The following is an 11,088-nucleotide window of genomic DNA, read 5'->3' on the forward strand; positions in this document are numbered from 1 at the left end:
TGTTCATAGTTGAAACATTAATTGAAAATCTATCTAAGGCAACTACCAGGAAACTCAACACACAGATCACTATTACTCAATATGCAACGGGTTGACTTTATATCTGTCGAGTCTTCCTTCCTAAACTCTCATCTCACGTATATGGTGGGCACAAGTCATGCTTAAATTCACAGAAAAATCCAGCATGGCCTTTGCTAAAATAGGACATATCAAGCGCCTGAAATTTGCCGGAACGGAAATGAATCAATACTCCGGCAAAACATAGGCCACTCGGATTTTCCCTGTGATACAAAGATGTCCATACACATACAACGATGCTTAAACTTGCAATTGAATTCGTTATGTGCGAATACTGCGAAGACGAGCGCGGCCTGTGCGACAGAAATTTCCTATTTGATGGTAGGCGCTTCAACATCAAGCTGGATGAGACATTTGAAGTGGATACAGTAAGTCACAACGACAAGTCTTTTTTTAATTAAGCATGACTTCTGCTTCTTTTGCTTCAACTTATAATTTTATTATTTTTTACTTTTCTACTAGCGTATTCCCTGCCATGCAAGAATTTTTGTCTTGGATAAGGTTGGTTTCAGTACTATGGAAACTATGGAGGTAAGGAGAGTTCACTTGAGGACCGAGCATGGTTATACTTTTGCCGCAAAATTATACAATGTAGACACCTACACCTATTTTGAATGCAAAAATTGGAGAGCACTATGCAAGGCCTATGCATTTGAGCCTGATATGCTTATCACCTTTGATATTCGTCCGGAAGATGATATTGAAGGTAATATCGACATCTGGGTCGATGTGCAGACGCCTCTAGTTCTATCATTATGTGAGTTTCTCAACCATATTTATGTCTTGGATATTGTTTATTCAAAATAGTTGACAATTAATTTCTATTAGTACGATTGGCGAGTCGCTTGACGCGTTCTCAGCCTTGTGAGCGGTTGGAGATAATTCTGGATCTGGTACTGGAGTCAGTTCTGAACCCAATGTAGTATCCAAAGCCGGGTTCGGGCCAACGTCGAGGCTTGACGCCGAGATGTTACTGGAGTCGGTTCTGAACCCGATGTAGTATCCGAAGTCGGGTCCGGACCAACGTCGAGGCTTGACGCCGAGACGAGGTCGCCCGAGGCTGGGGTGATTGATTCCTTCGCGTAGTCTTATGGTGCCAGGGGGCCTTTTCCAACGTCCTTGAGAGAGATCGGTTCCGGGGTCGAGCCCCCGATGTCTGATAAGCCCTCATCCGGCCTGGCGTCCAGCCCAAAAGAACGAGCACACCGCGGGAATCCGTGGTGTATTCCAAGCCTCAGAAAGTCACGACCTGAACCGGGGCATAATTCTCGATGGGAGCCAGATGACCCGCAGAGTCGGTGCAAAGGACCATGCTGCCGAATACGGGAAGTTGGCCGGGGACGAAGATGTCCCCGTAGCCGGTGCCGCAGTTAATCAGCAGATGAGTCATCGATCTTTTGGTTTATCTAACAGCAGAACTCTCAACGAGAGTACAAATGTCGGTGGTAAAACCGGCAGATCTCGGGGTAGGGGGTTCCGAGCAGTGGATCTCGGATCGTTGGTAACACGAACGAAGGCGACAGTATTTACCCAGGTTCGGGCCATCTCGAAGAGGTAATACCCTATGTCCTGCTTTGATTGTATTGATGATGATGATGTATCGAGTACAAGCTTGATCTACCTCGAGATCGTAAGGAGAGATCTAACCCTAAGGCTAGGTGAATGTAATTGTGATTGGATCCCTTTTACAGGCTAAACCCTCTGGCTTATATACATGCCAGGTGGAAGCATCTAGGGTTACATGGTTGGTATCCAGGGGTGTGCATGGAGGTGGCAGGAGATATATTGGAGTATACGCTAAGTCTTGGGTAGGTGAGGTCTTGACCACGTCCAGGCGTGCAGCTTCCAGAGTCCACCCAAACCCGAGGACTATGGGATTGATATCCCCTGGTCCAGGACACCGTCATCAAGTCTCACCCAAAAGAAAAAACGACAAGTGATGTGTAGGGGCCACTGGCCCGTGCTTACTCAGAGAGAAGAGAACGTTGACTCACACAAGGTTGAATTAGATCACTCGACCGATGGTAGCAACCATCGGCAACGACAAAGCTGATATCACTCTTGTCCCCAATGGAGCGGGTGCTTCGTCGGCGTTTGTTCCTGTTTCAAGAAGCCGACAAGGGCTTCGCCCATGTAGAAAGAAATGGAACCAGTTTCTCTCTGGACGTCTTTCGCTCGCTGCGGCGCTTCTTGGACGCGTGAAATCGACAACGACGGATATCGAACTAACCCTTTGAGAAAACACCTCTTAAAAGTGGTGTGGTTCGATGACCGACGAAAAGAAAAAGAAAAACCATTTTGTGTGTGTTTTTTGTGTACCAGAAAAGAAAGGAAAGGAAAAGAAAAGCCCCCATATGCCAAGTCCATGAGTGAGCGAGTGGATGAATGAATGATCACATGGCGGTAACATGCGTGGACCGGGGCTGCAAATGAAATGACCATCCTCTCCCTCCTTGGCTCCATCACACGCACGCACACTGTCATTCATGTGACCTGACGCCATTAACACACTCTCCCCTCTCTCTGACCGCCCCCAAGCACAGCACAGGCGCATTGGTGGCGTGATTGCGGTTGGGATTGCCGCCGGCCATGGCCGATCCGTACGGCGACGGCCGGGCGCTGAGGAATCATCAGCACCAGCATCAGCAGCAGCGGCCCAGGCTGAAGCCGGCGATGGAGATGGAGGACCTCATCAGCCTGCTCCACGGCTCCGATCCCGTCCGCGTCGAGCTCACCCGCCTCGAGAACGACCTCCACTGTAAGCTCCCCCGCCCCCATTGCCGATCCGATCTGCCCTCCCAGATCTCCCTCCCTCCCTCCCTCGTCGCCGCCCGGAGCAAGATTCCGCCTTTGGAGCTCAACGGATTTGGTGCTTGCTTGCAGACAAGGAGAAGGAGCTCGGCGACGCGCAGGCGGAGATCAAGGCCCTGCGCCTCTCCGAGCGGGCGCGCGAGAAGGCCGTCGAGGATGTCAGTACCCCTCAATTCCCCCCAATTCCTCCTCTCTCTCCCTCCATTCAACGCCTCTTTTACATCTAGGCTAGTAGAAAATTGTGCAGATCCGAGCATCGGCTTCATGTAATTCCTGAGCAGCTCTCCTCCAGCAATTTCCATGTCTTTTTCGTCGAAAACGACGCCTTGATTTTTCGGTTACAGCTCATGAAAGCTCCATCTGCATCTTGAACCTTCAGAATGCACTTGTATCAGCTGTCACTGGCACTAAAACGACCTGCTCACTAGTTCTGGATAGCTGTTTGTTACTCCCTCCGTCCCATAATATAAGAACGTTTTTTACACTATACTAATGTCAAAAACGCTCTTATATTGTGGGACAGAGGGAATAGTTTGCAAGTAGAAGCATTTTAGGATAATTGTTAGTTTGCAAGTAGGAGAAGCTAATGAAGCTCCAAATGCCTTCCTTTTCACGCATTCGTCGAAATTTTAGACCTCTGGTGTAATGCTAGGAGGATTGCTTGTTTGCAAAGAGTAGAAGAAACTAACCAAGGAACCACCTCTGACATATCATTACACTTCAAATGCCTTCCTTTTCCGTCCATTTTTCAAATTTTGGGGACAATCCTGACTTTGCCTTACGCATCAATGTAAGCTTACCGAAGAACTGGCAAAGGTGGATGGGAAGCTCAAGCTCACAGAGTCTCTCCTGGAAAGCAAAGTAATGATCAGCCCTTCCTTCTTTTCCTGTTTTTTTTTTCTTCCAAGCTCACAGTTTTATCTTGAGAAGAGAGCAGCTGTTGATGGCACACGGCATTTTGCAGAACCTTGAAGCGAAGAAGATCAACGATGAGAAGAAAGCAGCACTTGCTGCCCAGTTTGCAGCGGAGGCTACGCTTCGGAGGGTTCATGCAGCGCAGAAGGATGATGACATGCCTCCCATCGAGGCCATCCTTGCGCCGCTGGAGGCCGAGCTGAAACTAGCCCGTCAAGAGGTACTTTTCATCTTGGCATATGGTTGTGTTGTCTTATTTTCTCTTGCAGTCTGATCAGTGTGTTCCATGTAACTGTATTTGTGTGAAACCTTTGCTGCGGGTATCCTAGCCAGCTTTGAGCAATCTGTATTCAGTTCTTGTTCTCAGAAGATATTGGTAGCTTTTATGCAGCACCTCCTGTAATCTTACTTATTTTCTACCGTTTTCTTGGTAGTTGGTAATACTGCAACCTTCTGGTGTCCAGATGTAGATTTACGTGTTGCTACTTCACAATTTTGCAAAGCGGCGCATTCTATCACTGACTTTTATGTGCAGTTGTAGATTCTACCATCAATCCTGTTCTCTGTCGATTGAATGCCCTCCTGCTGAAACACTAATGCATTGATTTTGTTGAGCAGATTGCAAAATTACAAGATGACAACAGGGCATTGGACCGTCTTACCAAATCCAAGGAAGCTGCTCTGCTGGAAGCAGAAAGGACAGTTCAGATAGCATTAGCGAAAGCTTCCTTGGTGGATGATTTACAAAACAAAAACCAAGAATTGATGAAACAGATCGAAATATGTCAGGTATAAGACGGTGAAAGCATGCATTTACAAACAATTTACTAGCTGTGGCATACGATCAGCAATGGTATATGAGACTTTGTCTTTGGTATTCTATAGGAAGAGAACAAAATCTTGGACAGAATGCACCGCCAGAAGGTTGCTGAGGTCGAAAAGCTTACTCAGACCGTCAGAGAGCTAGAAGAAGCTGTTCTTGCTGGTGGTGCAATGGCAAATGCTGTGAGGGACTATCAGCGGAAAGTTCAGGAGATGAATGTAATGCATGATGGCTTGAACCCCTATTCGTGCAGTTCATGATATTTAGTGTACCCGAAATCATTCATTGTCATACAAGTCAATATTTCTTACATGCATGTTGTTCTCAGGAGGAAATGAAAACTCTGGATCGTGAGCTTGCCCATGCAAAGGTTTCAGCAAATAGGGTCGCGGTAGTGGTGGCAAATGAGTGGAAAGATGGCAATGATAAAGTAATGCCTGTTAAGCAATGGCTTGAAGAACGGAGGCTTCTGCAAGTAAGTAATGAATGTCTCACATCTTCTAGTCTTACTCGACCTTTTCTGGATGGATATCTAGAAGCCCCTCAATGGGATTGTAGCCTTTTCACATTTTCTTCTTTGACTAGACTAAACCATGGCACTTTTGTTAACTTGTGGAGGATTATCCTTTTACAGGGAGAAATGCAGCAACTTCGTGATAAACTTGCTATAGCAGAAAGGGCCGCAAGATCAGAAGCTCAACTGAAGGTATATATTTTTCTTCATGTTTCTCATGAAGTCCTACCAGTTAGCTCTTCCCGCTCTCTTCATTTGTGATCTGCATCGCATATTGCAGGACAAGTTCCAGCTACGGCTTAAAGTACTTGAGGAAGGATTGAGAATGTCGACATCTCGAACCAATGCAAGTGCTGCGCGCCGCTAATCTATTGGTGGTGCTGAGAGTGCATCCAAGACCAATGGCTTTCTATCAAAGCGGCCATCATTCCAGATGAGAACATCAGTATCTACCACCACAACTACTCTGGTGAACCATGCGAAGGGGGCATCCAAGTCTTTTGATGGAGGGTGTAGATCACTTGACCGCTATAAGGGCCATGTAAATGGGGTTGGCATGAACGTATCTACCGACTCCAGCGAGGATAAGGAGTCAAACAACTCAGATGAGAAGCCTAGTGAATTTACATCTGTTTAGTCGGAGGACACGGTGTCAGGTATGCTGTATGATATGCTCCAAAAGGAGGTCGTTGCTCTCAGGAAGGCTTTGTCATGAAAAGGACCAAAGCTTGAAAGACAAGGATGATGCAGTTGAGGTAACTTTAGTCTGATGCGAGGATCATAGTGTTAGGCTGCCCTCACTTTTTTCCGCATTCCTTTTGCCCGCATACTATTAATGAGTGGTTTGATGTGCAGATGTTGGCTAAGAAAATCGATACTTTAACAAAGGCGATGGAATCAGAGGCTAAGAAGATGGGACGGGATGTAGCTGCCATGGAAAAGGAGGTGGTGGCTATGCGATTAGAGAAAGAGCAGGATACGAAAGCAAGAAGGTTCGGCAGTTCAAGCACCTCTGCCTCACAGATGCCACCTGGAAGGTACAGTACACCCCTACCGCAGATACCATTCTCTCTGTTGAGATTTTGAGATAAACAAGCATCATGCTTGTTTCAAACTCCACTAGGCACGGTATGTGCTAGTTAAAGAATTTTTTGTGTGTATCTCAGGACTCTGCCTCGGAGCGGTTCAGCACGCAACATGTGATGCTGATATGAAGTATTAAAAAGACCTTGGAGCATCTCTTGTGTAGTTAGTTGAATCATGGCATCCAGGGACCCTCTGCTGACTTCTGTGTAGAGAAAACAAGAAGACATTGCATCTTGGTGCCCAGAAGTGTCGAGTCTGAGCCTGACCCTAATCAATCGTGCCTACTACATCTCGTGGTCGCGGAAATCAATCAATCAGCGACTCGAGTCGGGTGAAGTTAGTGTCGTTGATGAGATTTGGTGGTGTTTTTATTCAATTCCCATCGTGGAATTGAAACACTTTGTTGTATAGGTATGGTGTGGCCTTGCAATCTTTTTTGTTTGTAATCCTACTCCCCAAGATCTTGTGTGGTGTTTTATGCTAGCCAAGTGGTTGTGAATAATAACATGATGATGATGATAGTGCAGTTAAGCTGGTGTGCCTTTTTTTTGGAAGGTGAATTCCAATCTGTCTACTGTAAAAATGCAGCATCGAAACCATTTAAGTACACACACACACACTCTCCTTCTCCCTCTTCTTCTCCGTTTCTCTCTGACATTATCAGAGCAATAAGCCCAACTTAGGCCAAAAAACTAAGCTTGGGGGAGTATGTTTCCTTACCGACATATCATTCATGTTATCATTCTTATTTGCCTTCTTTATGAAAAAAAAATACATTTGCTTTGTGTTTCTCTGAAGTTGTTTGTCTTTTGATTTGTGTTTTATGATAGACCAAATTTTTTCCCCGTGCACACTGACGTTGTATGTCTGGCCGAGTGCAGACCGGGCGTCTGAGTGGCTCGGTGACGGCTGCCACTTTTGGTCGAGTGGGACTGGGCGAGGACGATTGGTCCACCACTTAAGCCGTGGCGTTCGACGACAAGTAAAATCATGATGGGCGGGCGTAGGGGAATTGCTGACGCCAAGCAGGTAGGTGGTTGTTTGGGGAAAACCCTATTTGACGTGTTTTGCGTCAAACAGTCGATCAATTGCACACACACGAACGTGGGCGAGCGAGCCACGTTCCGGTTTTAGGAATCTTTTGGAGGGTTCCCAGCGATTTTTATAGGTTTTTGAGACCTTCCATAAGGTTATTAGACCTTTTTTTCTATTTTTTTGTCTCTGTGTTTTTTATCTTTTTCTTTGTTTTTTATTTTTATTTTCATGTATCTTTTGTTCGAAAATTTCAAATAATTTTTGGAATTTCAAGAAATGACCCCGTTTTCAAAATTTGTTCACAATTTCAAAAAATGCTTGTGTTTCAAAATTTGTTTGCGTTTTATGAAAAAAAATTGTGCTTTACAAAAATGTTAGAAGCTAAAGAAAAATGCCTTCATATTTTCAATATTTTGTTCGTATATACAAAAAAGCGCTTTTACAAACTTGTTCGGGTTATTCAAATTGTTCTCAGTTTTGAAAATTTTGTTCCGAATTGTTCTTGTTTTAAAATTTTGTTCACCAATTAAAAAATATATCAGGTTTTCAAAATTTGTTCCTGAACTCAATTTTTGTTAACCAATTAATTCTTTTTGCATTTTAAAAAATGTTATGAAAATTTAAAAAATGTTCCCAATTTCAAAATATGTACCCTTTTTAAAGTATTTTTTGCAAATATAGAAATATTCAGGAATTTGGAAATTTCGTTGTAGTTTAAATGATGTTGATAAAATTAAAGTTGTGTTCATATTTGTAAAAAATTGGCACCAATTTCAGTCCCAAAGGGCGGGCCCAGTTGGGGCGCGCCACGGCCCAGCTTGGCAGCTCTAGGGTTGCTGCCCCCTACATCCCTACCCACTCTCTCCCTCCCTCCGCCGCCATCCTCTCTGCTATTTTTTTTAATAATACATTTTTTAATTAATTTTCATAAATATTACGCTGGATAAAAAAATTCAAAAATAATACACCGTCGGCCCGCTGCAGGCCGACTGGCCTAGTCGGCCTACAGCAGGCCGGTTGGACTCCAGTCGGCCTACAGCTGGCCGACTGGCCCCTGTCGGCCCACTGTGGGCTGATTGGGTCCTGTCGGCCAGCTGTAGGCCGACTGGAGCTAATTGGCTCGCTGTGGGCTAATTGTTTTTGCAAAAAAAGTAGGCATAAAAATATATGTTTAAAAATAATGTTAATTATGTAATTAAAAAATGTTAAACGTGTATAAAAAATGTTCCTGATGTATACAAAAAATGTACAATATATATGCAAAAAGTTGACATAAAAATATGTTTTAAAAAGTGTTAAGCATGTATTTAAAAATTGTTAAATGTGTGTATAAAAATGTTCCTTATTTATACAAAAAATATAGAATGTGTATGAAAAAAAGTTGACACCAAAAAAATATGTTTGAAAAAAATATTAATCATGTATTTGAAAAAATGTTCCTTATCTATACAAAAAATATAGAATGTGTATGAAAAAAGTTGACACCAAAAAAATATGTTTGAAAAAAATGTTAATCATGTATTTGAAAAAATGTTCAACGAGTACACAAAAATGTTTCATGTATTGGAATGAAAGGATAAACATGTATAGAAAACTGTTCCAGCTCTGGATCCGGTATGGGAGCATCACGGACCTAAGTATGATTGGTTGCTCTTTTTGTATGGAACTGGAACATTTTTTTCAAACATATTTTTTTGGTGTCAACTTTTTTCATACACATTCTATATTTTTTGAATAGATAAGAAACATTTTTTATACACACATTTAACAATTTTTAATCATGTATTTGAAAAAATGTCAACTTTTTAAACATATTTTTTTGGTGTCAACTTTTTTTCATACACATTCTATTTTTTTTGTATAAATAAGGAACATTTTTTATACACGCATTTAACAATTTTTAAATACATGCTTAACACTTTTTAAAACATATTTGTTATGTCAACTTTTTTGCATATATATTGTACATTTTTTGTATACATCAGGAACATTTTTTATACACGTTTAACATTTTTTAATTACATAATTAACATTTTTTTAAACATATTTTTTATGCCTACTTTTTTTGCAAAACAATTAGCCCACAACGAGCTAATTAGCTCCAGTCGGCCCATAGTGGGCCGACAGGACCCAATCAGCCCACAGTGGGCTGACAGGGGCCAGTCGGCCAGCTGTAGGCCGACTGGAGTCCAATGGGCTTGTTGTGGGCTGACTAGGCCCAGTCGGCCTGCAGCGGGCCGACGGTGTATTATTTTTGAAAAAAATTACCCAGCGTAATATTTATGAAAATTAATAAAAAAATGTATTATTTAAAAAAATTTAGCACCCTCTCTTGCCTACCTTCCTCGTCCCCGTGTCGCGGAGGGGGAGGCAGCCCTGCTCCTTGAGACCGGGGAGAGGGATGAACTCGACAGCTGGAAGAAGGCGCTGGAGAAGACTACAGAGGGTCTTAAGGCTTGGAACACTGAACTTCAGGAGAAGGAGGAGGATTTGGAGGCGTGGAGAAAGGACCTCAACCACCGCCAGATGAAGCTGAAGAAGGAGCTTGCCGAGTTGGACAAGTGTCCGGACACCAAGGAGGAGTGCTCCATCGAGGTGGAGCTCAAGGGCGTGGCTGCGGTCCGCATCCAACCCATGGATGCGCAAGAGTTCAGGTGCTCCGATGTCCACAAGTGACAGGTCTGCGGCATCAACTGTGTCAACATGCATCATCCTCATGATAATTAGTGTGAACCTTTCATATTTGTCGCCCAAGTCTTATGATCACCATTGTTGGATCTGTCATGATTGACATTGTTGCTTCTGTGTTCCCATGATACTGTTTCAGTGTGTCTAATGCTGCTAATTCCTTCCTTGGATGTCTGGGCCTTGTTAACATGCATGTTTTCATTTTTGTTTCAAATTTAGTTTGTTGTCTAAACCGCTCGTTTCATTGCATTGGCTTGTTTTTAGCAAACATTCGTAGTTGCTAGCTAAGGGTTCTCCGCCCTGCCAGATTTTATTCTCTTGAGGCTGAAATTATCTATTCTTAAGCTTTTTTTATGTGCTCCATTTATATGCTGATTTTGAAAGAGTCTTAATATACATACGGTTGATTAAAAATAGTAATCAAATGTAGCTTCTTGTAAAAAGGTTTTGTAGTTGCTAAATATGCGGTTGGAAGGTCTTGGTGATTGAAGAACAATGGTTGAGCATGGAAGCCTCTACCATGTTAAAGAGCCTTTGGGAGTTGAGGGGTGTCTAACATAGCATCCAAGAGGACTGTTGGGGCAATACGAACAGCATCCATTTGCAAATCCTGTGTGTGTAAAGATAAAAAGTTAGACTGATCTAGATCATAAGTGTGTAGTCTGTGAAAAAAACAGTGATAAACTGTGTAGCCAGTTTAGTTTTCAGAATAATTTTGGTGAGCACGTAGTGGTCAAGTATATACTGGAACTACTTAGGGGCTGATATAGTTGCTTTTGGGAAGATTTTGTTATAGAATCAATCTATCTGACCTGGTAGAATCATTTTTTAGGTATAAATCGGATGGATCCAAATGCTTAGGACACCATGACGTACACGGTTTGTAGACAGCGATATAAAATCGGGAGTATGAGATGGGAATATTTAATCAAAAGCATGAGCAGGCAGTGGATTAGATGTGCAGCAAGATCCAGCGCACAGTGTTTTGCTGGGCAGATTGTTCGTACCTTGTTAAAATTGATGGAGAATGGAGTGGGCCGTGCCCTTAGAGCGCAATTACGTAGCGTTTTTTTCCATCTACAGTTTTATCTGCTGTTTTGAAATTTTGTTTTCACTTATTTCATTAAATGTCGCAATG

The 11,088-nt window shown here is 43.0% G+C and overlaps 1 pseudogene; it reads left to right on the top strand.

Annotated features, from left to right (window-relative positions):
- The first annotated feature begins 2,509 nt into the window (after positions 1-2,509).
- LOC109733692 (microtubule-associated protein 70-1-like) lies at positions 2,510-6,787 on the top strand (annotated as a pseudogene).
- The last annotated feature ends 4,301 nt before the right edge of the window (positions 6,788-11,088 follow it).

The sequence above is a fragment of the Aegilops tauschii genome, chromosome 2, assembly GCF_002575655.3.
Source record: "Aegilops tauschii subsp. strangulata cultivar AL8/78 chromosome 2, Aet v6.0, whole genome shotgun sequence".
NCBI classification, from domain to species: Eukaryota; Viridiplantae; Streptophyta; class Magnoliopsida; order Poales; family Poaceae; genus Aegilops; species Aegilops tauschii.